Below are 13,471 nucleotides of genomic sequence, written 5' to 3' on the forward strand. Positions count from 1 at the left end.
TGTACAGGGAACATGAATAATGTCTGTAACCTACCTTGAACTGTGCCCTCATACTGAATTCATGTCACTGTTCCTATGTAACCTTCAGAACATGAGCAATGTCAGTAACCACTCTTCTACTATGTCCTCATAATGTATCTCTGTCAAGTGAGCTCTCTGTAACAGCACCATGATGCCCGAGGGCAGTTGTCTGCTGTAAAAATGCAAAATAAATAAAATAAAAAATAGTTATACACAGGTGCTGCAGCTCTAGCAACTGCAAATGCCACTTCACAGATGTCTCCTGTGGTTGTGTCAGAGTAGCCAGATGCAGCCATTCGTACCCATGGATCTACACTCACACAATCATCTCTCACCCTCGTTACCTGAGCAAGACAACCAGGCACCTGTGCTATGTGACCTGAATTCAGAGGGTGAAACTGCTGCCAGTGGACCACGCAACAGAGGTGATAAGGATTTCAGGTCACCCTGCTTCAGCCACAGCCCTCCCCATAGCCCACAGCCCATTGTACAACATTCTATCAGTGCAAACTAGAGGAGGCTGGACACAATGGAGAGGCAGTAGATAAATCCGGAGACCATTGCTGACACACAGGTGCAGCATCTGCAAGTGATCCATGACTCGCTGCAGGGCACCATACAGAGGATTGTAAGTTCCTTGGATCCAGGAGTGACAGCAATTGTCAGTGGCAACTGCTGCCCTAACAGCTGTGGGTCAGAGGGTTTGAGAGCTGACAGAGGCCATCTCAGCATTTGCTGAGTTGATGCAGTCCAGCCTGCTCCTGACCTTCCAGTACATCCGTGGCCGTGAGTTTGACTTGTCAACCTCAGTCACCCCCATAAAGGGATCATCAGCTGGAAGCACATGGTGCCGCACTTTATGAAATCTGACGCATTCACAGCTGGAACAACCTGGCAAGGGCAAGAGGCTAACGAAATAAAATGGTTACTTCTTTACAACGGGCAGAGGGGAGGTGGGTGGGTATGTGTGTTGACAATGGGGGTGGTGAGAATGTGTGTTGGGAATGGGGAAGGTGGGTGGGCATGTGTGTTGGGGATGGGGAGGTGGGTGGAAATGGTATTGGTGGGGATAATATATATATATATATATATATATATATATATATATTCAGTAAAAAATCTTTGTTAAAGGGACATTTTGGTTCCAAGTAAAACCGAAAATCCCCTGAAATTAACCCGTTATGGTAAGCTAAGCAACCATAACTCGCGCCACCACCGTGCACTACTAAGACTAACACCCAGGACATCAAAGATGCCATCACAAATGTCATTGATGACATCACTGATGACATCACATGTCTGGCTCCCCCTTTTTTCCTTTACTGACATATCATTTCCTTTACTGACATATCATTTGTGATGTCATCTTTGATGTCCTGGGTGTTAGTCTTAGCAGTGCACGGTGGTGGCGCGAGCTATGGTTGCTTAGCTTACCATAACTGGTGAATTTCAGGGGTTTTTCGGTTTTACTTGGAACCAAAATGTCCCTTTAACAAAGTTTTTTTACTGAATCTGCTAGGTTTTTAGTAGCGCAACTTAACCATAACGTCCCTTTAACAAAGTTTTTTTACTGAAATTCATTGGTTTTTAGTATCGCAACTTAACCATAACGTCCCTTTGACAAAGTTATTTTACTGAATTTCATAGTTTTTAGTAGCACAACTTAACAATAATAACTTTGACTTTATGTACATGTAATATGGAACATAATGAACCCTTTCTACTAAATTTGACGGTCCGCGGACATGTTCGGACAACAGTACCACCGCCTAAAAACTCTGGGGGGTATGTGTAATTGTATATCATAAAATAGGAACATTTAACAAATTCACAAAGCAGCACACATACAAAGTATATGTAGTAATACTTAAGAAATGTAACCCATATTTGTAACACACTAACCATTCATTTAAATACAATATATTTTAAAATGGAATATACCAAAAGAAGATAAAGTGGCTTCCAACATAATTACCTCACAGACACTCCACAACTAACAGCAACACCAGACGTATAGACTACTGATTACATATCTTACCAGAAATAGTAAGTGCACTTCATGTTACTCATATATTTATAAACTTTGTATATTAGAAAAAAAAACATATTACTTTTTTGTTTTCTCACAGAAATGTGTAGTACTCTGGACTGGCTAGAGGAGCACTTCCCATGAGACGAAATGTTAGAAGATAGTCCACCTAATGGTACACACTTTACTATATAAACCAATTAATAAATATTATTTTGTATACATTCAACATATACATTTTTTTTTACAGACCAAACAAAAATTGCAACTTCCAAAGAAAAAGAAGCGGTGGATAACACTCTTGAACACATTACCCACAAAATGGATCAATTTATGGCAAATTTTACGGATTTAAACAACTTTGTGGAAGATCACCTAAAACCACCAACAACATACCATTGTCCCACCTGTACTTGTCCCCCCTCACCATATCCCATTCATTTAACCCCAAACTCTTTCGATGGACCACAACGTTTTGATGAGATTTCCATCCCTTCTTCACCTGATCCCACTTATATTGAAAACCCTAATTCTCCTGTTTTTGTTTCCGTTTCTGCCCCACCTTCTCAGTCATAAATTGTTTATATATGTTAAATAAAGTTACTTTTTATATTGTGTTGTAATTACTTTCAGTTCTTTGTGGTAAAACCAATTTAGGTGTCCACGGACAGCGCGGTTGTTCGGAAATGTTTGTAAATGAACGAAAATGTAAGTGTACTGAGGACACTATATCTGTCCGTAATGTTTTCATGCAAGTCGAAAATGTTCTAAGAACACTCGTAGTGTCCTGAAATGTTCGTAAAAAAACGAAAATGGAGGTGTCCTTAAGAACACTATGCCTGTTCGTAGTGTTTGCTAGCAAGTTAAACTGTTCTAAGAACACTCGTGGTGTCCTGAATTGTTCGTAAATAAACAAAAATGGAGGTGTGCTTGAGACGTTATGTCTGTCCGTATTGTGCACAAGTAAATTAAACTGTGCTAAGAACAAACGGCTGTCCGTAACTGTTCGTTTTACATGTGACGCACTTTTAATTAGTTCAGGACCCGAACACTGTCCGTAGAACATCAACACGCATGCGCAAAAAATGTCCGTACATTGGGTGTCCTGCGGACGGCTGCTACCTTAGCGAACATGCTCATCAAACAATGATGTGACTGCGCCCACGCTGATCGCGTGTTCTGAATGCGGACAGTGTTCGTGTCCCCGAAAACTTTAAAAGTACATTTCCAAGTAATCCACAATATTTCTCATTAAAAACTCAACATACCACAAATCCCACATACTAATCCTAAGTTTCCACATAGTTTTTGTGACTTTTTGAACCTTTTTTGGTGTTTTATCTGCCTTGCGGACGGCGCGCATGTCCGCGAACCGCGCACAAGCACCCCTATAAAAGACCACGCCCTAGAGCTCATTCTCATTGTGTTTCTGGCTATTCCACAGAGCACACTGCATTTTGCTGCATACTTTGCAGATATTGAGATTTCCATCTCGAAGCCGATGACATCCATGGCTGCACTATTGCCACCTGGTGCTACATCTGCCTCAGCAACACTCTCACCCCCTCCGCCACCAACATTTCCCCAAGGGCCTGAAGAGGGGAACAGGAGTGAGGATACAGTGGAGGAAGAAGAGGATGACGAGAATGAGGTAGAGGAAAACCCTACTACCCGCCCTAGGCGTGATTCTTGGGTGTGGCGGTTGTTTACCGTTCATGGGAATGGTCCTAAGGTTCGTGCGAACCGTGTCGCCTGCAATGAGTGCAAAATGGTGGTCAGTCATGAGAGGCATGGTTCGTATAGCTTTGGGACTACGACCATGAAGCGACACCTGAACTCATTCCACACTGGCGCCATTCCCAAGGTTGTACCTTGCGGAGAGCGTAGTAGGTTGATTGCCTCTACTTCATCCTCCGTTTCTGATCCTGTCACCACAAGGAACACCTCTGTGGGACAGCGTCTTCCACAAGCTGCCTCACAGGCCATACAGAATTCTGATGACCATTACCTTTCGAGGGTCACAGTTGTATGTATGTACTGTGACACAGTACTCTGCAGGGAGGAGCGACTTTGCAGTGCTTTTGAGACTATCGTCTCAGAGCACGAGAAGACCTGCTCACTACCCAAATAAAACCCACTCTACATCTTCCTCTCTCAGCTCGCCCTTTCTTATCCCTGTGGTTGGTATCCCCCCCCCTTTACTCTCCTTTCCCCTCCTCTCCTAGTGTGTCGTGTGTAAAAAACAAAAAAAAATACAAAATAACAAAAATCAAAAAAAATAAGGCTCTTTTCAGAGCCGCCTTTCACAGTTAAAAAACAGAAGTAAAGATAAATAACGCAGGGCCCTTTATATTTCTTTAAAGTCTGCGGACAGTTCGCGAACATAAAAAAAATGGGATGCTACCCTATTGTAACCATTGCATTTTTCTCTGGGAGGAAGTGGTGGCTATGAAAAGGGCCTTTGGGAGGTGTTTGTATGTCAAAAAATTATAAATACTTAACACCTACTTCAAAATGGATGCTGCATTTCTAAAAAAGGTTGCAATGCATTTTGTACATTTCTCAGAAAAATCTGATTGTCAGCATAGGTAAAATGGACTCCATCTCTGCGAAAAATGTATGTACTATGAAACATAATATTTTCATTGTGAAAAGAGAACATGCCAAAATCTCTTAGGAAGGCACAAACAGCCTTATTGAAATTACACCTTGCTTTCTCCATTTGTGGACCACATGAGAAAGAACGAAGCCACATTTGTCTCTGCGCAATCCGTGAAAAATTTACTTTGGAGTTTGGAAACATGTCCATGATCTTCTGAAGTCCTTCTTTCATTGCAAATTGCAAAGAAATTCCAGACACATGTCCTAAACTGTTCCCTCCACAATGAATTACAATTATGTCTGGATGTTCCTCTATCTTCAAAGTTGCACAGAGAGGTAGCAGGTCCAGCCACTTCATTCCACAGACTCCATGCCAGTGCACTTCCACATGTGGGAATCTAAGATCTATAGATACTCCACAGCTTTCTGCATGCACCTTCAACCAATGTATCCACGAGTCTCCCAAAATCCACACAATCTGTTTTTTAAAACACTCAGCCATAGCTATCTGTTCTTCTCTCAGCAAAAAGAATATCTGAGAAAACCTCTCCTAGCACAACACACTCACTAAACTTTACTGACCAATCCCTTGCTACATTCAATCTCATTTGGATGCCTCCCCACACCAAATTCCCCAGATGTAATACGTGCTGTCCTAGAACTACTGCCATGTCCGCGAACATATCGTAATATGGACAGCCCTTCTACCATTTCCACTTTACTCTTTGTGCCATTCCCTCATAGGATGTAGCTAAGAAATCACATGACCATCCACCAATCAAATCCAAGACCTCTACATGTAACTGCATCATCATAGATCAGCACTGCAAATGTACGGTGAATCTCTCGGACTACAAGTCTCATACCATTGGCAAGCACGATCTGCGAGAAATACTAGACACGTCTCCAAGATTTCTACTTGCAGCTTCGTCCATATCCATATGCATGAACACAAACTACAGGTGTGCATATTTTCTATGCAGTACATGAACACATTTTCTAACCGGCTTTTATCTTGTATAATCTGTAAAATGAATTTACGATCATTTTTTCATTCTCCTAAAATGAACTGTGACTTACAAACCTTTATACCGTTTAATTTCTTCATACACACACACACGCAAATAATGTTAAACTAACATTTTTGAAATAAAATATATAGACTACATATGATCAAACAAAATTGCATGCACACTCTATCATCAAATCTCAAAGAATAATATTTGTACAAAAACATACTTGGTTTTCATTTTTTTAGTTTATATAATTACTTACATTTATATAGGACAAGCAGGCTATCACATTGACTCCCTCTTACGTGGAAAAGCAGGCTATCACATGGACTCACTATTACGTGGAAATGCTTAGTTACAGGAATAGTGGTGTACAGTGGTACATTATGATTTGACAAGCCATAGTAAAGATATTTTCTTTCCTACAGTTAGTCATAAGATAGTTTTAATGGTTTTGAGGAAGTTGCTGAGCATTTCAAGTTAAAAAATCTATGTCTAAATTAAAAACAGTGCTATATACAAACCAAATTACTAATTTCTTTCTTTTACATTTGCAGTGAAGACCATTCTCCTGAAAATAAGCAGCCGAATTTGAATTACAAAGAACAACTAAGCAAACTGCTAATTTTAGAAAAACATGTAAGTAGATTGTTACCATAATATTTGAATTATTACTCAAACACACTCTAAGGTTAATGCATGCTACTTCTGTGCCTAAAAATAGAGATTTTGCACCATTCTGACCAAAAATCCTCCCGTCTTAAACAGTGATTTACTGGCAATTTGGACCACAAATTTCTATTTTTCGCCACACAAATTACCCAACTCAGCCGCTAGAATTTAGATGTTGTAGAAGAAACAACTGTTTTAATTGTATAGCTTTAGATATACTATTTATACTTCTCCACACCAATGGCTTACTTTTTTCTGTCATCTGAACCCCAGTTTAGTAACACATTAATTCAAGAATACCCATGCCTAGTAGTTGTACTTCCCAATGCACAATCACACACCATTACATACATCTTTATGATCTCACTCAAACACTCATGCACACAACACCCATGCATTGCAGAACACCCCAATCCATACCTTCTGTATTTTTTTCAACAGACCCTAAAGCATGCCTACCAAAAAGCAACTCCGTAGAAAGGAACACAGAAGTAGAGCAAATGAAAAGAAAAGTTTCCAACATAAACATCCATCTATAGCAGAATTTGTAAAAAAAAGTTGAAACACAACAGCTAATACAGTCATGTAGTGAAACAGAAGAAGTTTCTAGTACGAAAACTTTGCCTCCTCTATCAAAAAGTAAAACAACCCAAAAAACAATTAACAGAAAATCAACTATCACTACAAATAAAACTTCTTATATAAATCTTGATATAGTACAAAGTAAGCATACCAAGAAAAGTATTTTAGCCAAAATGTTCTGTTACAAAGTCCTTCAAAATCTTATCAAAACAGGAGAGAAACCAGGTTCAACACCTCAAACCTATCATAGGAAAGTAATCTTAGAAGCGTTGATAGACAGTGCACTTCTTCTCAAAAGAAAGTTATTTATTTTACTGTTAAACAGAATGAAACCACTAACAAAACTAATAACTAAATTACAAAAAAGACTTCTCAATAAACGAAATGTCAACAGACATAACTTCTTAAATATCTGTGGAGGTGAATGGAGTCACACTACAAGCACAGAACCATACTTTAATGAAGAAGCCTACAAACAAAAGCAAACAAATACAATTGCCATACATAGCAGTGGTCGAAGTTATGAAAAAGTTAATAATACCATAATGGAACAAGAAGTACTCCTTACAGAAATATGCCCTGAAAACGTAGATTTACCCCTCCATTCAACTGAATCAGAACATCTAGTGTACAAATGGCCATGCACGTCAATGTGTAACATTCCCAAAAAAATGTTCAAGTCTTTACGCCAATTCCTCAATAAATATGTGAAAAGCAAAGACAAAATCAAAATTAAACTACTGCAAAATATGGATGCTTGTCCAGTACGCAAGTACACAGGACTACAAGGACATTCATTGGCCTGCATTACAGGACCTACTTGCAAAACCCCGTTCTATGATATCAAAAGGATATCAACACATCATGCAAGTATAAGAAATCTAGTTTATAAACTGTGCTATGCTAAAAGTCCTGCTTTAGCACTAGCCAATTTAAATAACATTCTTCTACATGGTACAGCAAATGACCTACTAGAAGAAATCGACTATATCCAGACAAAATATTTTGGAAGTGAAACCCACTTACAAGATGAATTAGCTGTAAACCAACTTAGAAACAAATCTGCACATGGCAACCTTTCACTACACACATACAAATAATTTGAACGTACTTCAGCTGAATTACCAAACCACATGTGTGTATGTTGCCGCAGAACTTTTTATAAAAGTAACACAAAAACTGTAGACCTATCATACAAAATAGAAGACAATGAAGATTCTAAATGGTTTGAATTTGCTCTCTACCTTACAGCAGAAAACAAATACGAAATAACTGACCCCATAATACTTTGCAGTTACTGCACTACAAAACTTGACAACAACCAAACTCCTTCACGTGCTATCACAAATAACTTGGAATTATATCCACTACCAAAACCCCTTCAACAACTTAATTTATATGAGAGCATCATAATTCAAACAGTGCCCCCATTTCAAGCAATAATACGCCTTCCACCAAAAACTGCAAAATTACCTCCCTCTGAATTAGTAAAAGGTATTTATGGAAAAGTAGTGTATTTACCATTAGATCTAAAAGAAAATGTGCACACACTAGGAGTGCAACATCCAATGCAGCACTCTTTAATTATATTGGTAAATGGAGTACCTACAAAAGACAAAATAATTTGGCAACAACTGGTAGATTTACATAAAGTTAGAGAAGCCCTGCAATATCTTAAAGAGAATAATGAATATTACAGAGAAATTAATATTGAAGAAAACTTGAAAGATACAACTGAAATAATTCAAGAGACACAAGAAGCTGGTCAATTTGAGCTTCTAGATCCTGCAACAATATCAAACACTTTAGACCATTATGCAATTCATCCATTGCACTCTAATGACACCATAGAAGATGCACTGGAAACGTACCAAATGCGTCAAACAAAAGGATCACCAATCAGCATATGGGAAAAAAGTATAGAAGCACGTGCTTTTCCTCTACTCTTTCCTACTGGCAAAGGAGGAAGATACGATGATAGACCTATTCAAATATCAGCATCAGAATATCGCTCATTACGAATGTATTCTGAAGATCCCAGATTTCGACAAAATGTGGAATACATATTCCACCTACTCTTTGAAAGTGAACTAGCAACTTTATGTTACGGAGTTGCACACATATTAAAATCAGGATCAAACATTCAAAATATGACAGCTACACAATTATTACAAAAAGTTCAACAAAAAGATGAAGTTTTACAAGCAAATCTTACAAATCTATTAGCAAATATGCGTTGTACTAAAGAGTACTGGTTTCAACGTCATGGAGATGTAAGTTGTATGATCAGAAACCTTGTCCCACCCGCTTGGTTTGTTACATTAAGTTGTGCAGAATATGCATGGGAAGATTTACATGCTTTCCTACACATATCAAACGAAAACAAAATAGACATAGATATACTAACACCTGGAGAACTTTGTTCACAGGATCCTGTTAATGTTTCAAGATATTTTCACCATCGCTTCATTGCTATGCTACATTTTATTTGTAACAAAACTGTTCCTCCCCTTGGAGAAGTGCAACACTTCTTTTGGAGAAAAGAATACCAAGCCAGAGGAGCACCACATATCCACATGCTTTTATGGATTAAAGATGCTCCTAAATTTGGTCAAGACAGTGATGCCACTGTTTTACAGTTTATTGAAAAATATGTCACTTGTGAAATTCCATCAGAATCCACAAATAGTGATCTTCATTCAAACATTTTACAATTCCAAAGACACAAATGTGGCAAATATTGTCGTCGCAAATACAAAAACAAAGGGAAATACTACACCAAATGCCGATTTGGTTTCCCTAGACCAGTTACAAATACAGGTCAAGTGAACAACCTCATGTCTTCAGTTAGACATAGTGTTAAAGGTAAGTCACCTAAAAATACACATTGCATAAAAAGAAAAGAAGAAGACAAATATATCAATGATTACAATGCAATCATTGCCCACTTATGGAATGCAAACATAGACGTGCAGTACATTGCAGACAATTCTACTGTAGTTGCACGATATGTCACAGCATAACTCAGTAAAGACAGAGCTCCAAGACCTCTGGAATGACCTGACATCAGATAAAACAGTGTCTCAGTAATTATATAGCTTGGGCATAAAAATGCTGTCCCATAGAGAATGTGGATCCTATGAAGCAGCTGATCGATGAACTGGTACTGCATTGTATGGTAAATCTGCAAATATAGTACGGCTAAGTCTTGGTCCAGCTAAATCTAGAAAAAAGGTTCTAAAATCATACGAAGATATAGAAACAATAGCCAAGCATGATACCAAAAGCCAAGACATTTTAAAAAACAATTTATTGGACACATACTACCCAAACAGGAGTACCACTTTGGAAATCATGTGTCTATACCACATAGCCCAAAACTGCATATGCAAAAATAATATAAAACCTGATGAACAAAACCGTAAATACAAAGTGACAAACTGTGAAGGCAGCTTAGTAAAACTCACCAAACCAAATTTAATTAATCATATCAAATTGTCATTAAAGACTCCTCAACATAAAGAAGTATATTACATGTCCCTGCTACAACTCTTTAAACCATGGAGAAAAGAAGAAGAAATACTAGATAACTATGACTCATATGAAGACGCGTTCAAAGCAAATGAAAGCAGTATAACTGATGTAAACTTTGCACAGTACAAAACAATATTGCACAATGAACAGCAACATGAAGAAGAACTCCAGGCCCAACTAGATAAGGACACTCCTGACAGTAGTCAACCTTCTGTCACAGGAAGCCAAGAACCACTGGGAGACCCACTAATAACAAATGAGGCAGAATTAGCTATAATAGAAGAAAACACCATGTGTCAGTATGAAGAAAAAGAAGATTAACTATACTACAATCAAAGCTAAACAATGAGCAACGTAGCATTTTTCAAGAAGTAACAAAAGAAATTGCACATGGTGTTCAACATGAAAACAAACAATGCACCTGTCAAAATTACAAACCTATACTATTGTATGTCAGTGGTGAAGCTGGTTCTGGCAAAACATTCCTAATCAAAATCTTCAGTAAGTTCCTTCAACAATTGACAAACAACAAACAGTCAGCTGTTGTCACTGCCCCCACAGGTTTAGCTGCCTACAACATAGGTGGTCTCACTTTACACCGATTACTACTCCTGCCAGTAGAACACCAAAACAAATTAGATTATTACAAACTTTCTGCAGAAGCTGCAATGGAACTACGCAGAGTATTGAAACAAAATGAAAATGCTACTAATAGATGAAGTGAGCATGGTGTCCAACCTAATGTTGGCTTTGATTCACCTCAGATTACAAGAAGTACTCAAAACAAACTATGAAGAGCTCTTTGCAGGAAAACACATTATTGTTTTCGAAGATCTTCTTCAAATGACACCAGTAAAAGGTGAGCCTATTTTTAAAACATTAGGACACAAACTCTGCCGTAAAACTGTTGGCAGCATTGGAAAGGTCAACCTTTGGCAACATTTCCAATACAGAGAATTAACAGAAAACATGCGCCAATCTGCAGATCTCACTTATGCCAACATCTTAAAAAGTATCAGAGTTGGTATACTTTCTAAAGAAGCAGAAGCAATATTGAAAACCCGGCACATTCATGCACTTTATGGTGATAATGCATGTGCTACAGATGTTATGGAACAATTAGCCCACAAAAATGTCAATTGTATGGCCTTAATGCCAACTCTTGCAATCTGTTTCAAATTCAATGAAATAATGTTAAGTAAAGAAATGCAACCAATAATGGAAATTAGCGCCACAGACAAACTAGATGTACATGCAATGACACTACCCATGTGTGACCAAGCCACAACAAGACTAAATAGTTTAGAAAAATCAATCTCAAACCCAGCAGGCTTGGTGGGTGAGTGGGGGGGTAAATCCCGATTTCCCATTTTCCCTTCCCCATTCCCCATTCCCATTTTTGCCCCATAGGGCATAATGGGAGTGGGGAAGGCGCTAATTACGGCACCGTAAATTACGGTGCCGTAATTAGCACCAAGGTGCCTTAGCACCATGGAACTTAACGCCTGCAAAAAGCAGGCGTTAAGGTGGGAATCAGGCGTTAAGGGTTAACGGTGGCGTTAACCCTTAACGCCTGAGTTGTAATGAGGCCCAAACTGTCACAATATTCCAAAAGCTATCTAACTGCCCAAAGATGCTACAACAACTAATCAGATAAATTAATACCACTCAAATAGAGCAAAGAATAGACAGTTAGAATACGCCAATTGGTATCTAACTGTCCCAAAATTTAGCAATATCCAAATAGATAAAGCAATACCACGGAATTATATCAAAAAATAAACAGTTAGAATACGCCTACTGGTATCTAACTGCTCCATAATTTTACAATATCCAAACAAATACCTAATATCTTACTGCTCCCAAAAACTGGAACAATCCATTGTATAAAGCATTAGCCAGAAACAACAAGTAAACACTGAAAACAAACATACAAATAAACTGTAGCATAACAGAAAAAGTTTTTTTTTTAATCCAACATGGATTTTTTTTTCTCCCACAGACCCAATGATTTTAGCAACAAACACAGAAACTGAGCAAATTGCACAGTACTCTGGTTTGTCATCTACTAAATATGAGGGTCAAAAAAAAGAAAAAAATTGTGATTGTACAATGTAATAAGTCTTTATAAAATGCTAATACTAACATGCTATTTTCTTTTATCACAGAAATGAACAAGAAAAACATGGACTCCTGTTACTAAACCAAATAGTAAGTATAACATGATAAATACAACCATCGCAGCATATCACACCCATAATGGCTTATAACATTGTTCCTTATAAATTTGTTTTTGACCCAAAGTTATAAGCCACTATGAGTGTGATATGCTGCGGTGCTTGTGGCCAGGGTATAGACTCTTGGGTGCATGGCATATGAGTGTGATATGCTGTGGAGGTTGTTGCCAGGCCAAATGGCCATGCACCCAACATTCTATACCCTGGCCACAACCACCGCAGCATATCACACCCATAGATTCAAGCATTTCAACCATTTTAATGTCTGCGGACACAAGGAAGTACCTAGAACACAGTCAACTTGCCAGAGGACGATACGGACAGCGTCATCAGGACACCCCCATTTTTTTTTATATATATGAACATTTCAGGACACCGCAAGTGTTCTTAGAACAAAATCGAACAAAACAAAAGCATCTAGCACATAAAAAATACAACATTGCACCTATCTCATACTCCCCCACCCTCCCCAAACACTCTTACCCACCAACACACTCCACTAAATACAATTTTTAAACCAAGTTTCACCTCACTGTCCGCGGTCGTCCGCGAATGCAAGATGTCGGGTGGCACCAAAAATCTAACACGCTCCACGCCCCATGCCGTCCAATCAGCGAACACGTCGGATGACCGTGGACATCGCGCATGCCACACGGCCAATCTGGGCACGGTCTGCGGAGCGAACCGGGAAGTCCATCCGCGAAGCGAATGGAGATATCACTAATTTTTTTGCCTTATATTTTGGTCATTTAAAAAAAAAACTACTGGACGGATTACACCAA

Source organism: Ambystoma mexicanum, chromosome 3q (genome assembly GCF_040938575.1).
Source record: "Ambystoma mexicanum isolate Mex_15411 chromosome 3q, UKY_AmexF1_1, whole genome shotgun sequence".
NCBI classification, from domain to species: Eukaryota; Metazoa; Chordata; class Amphibia; order Caudata; family Ambystomatidae; genus Ambystoma; species Ambystoma mexicanum.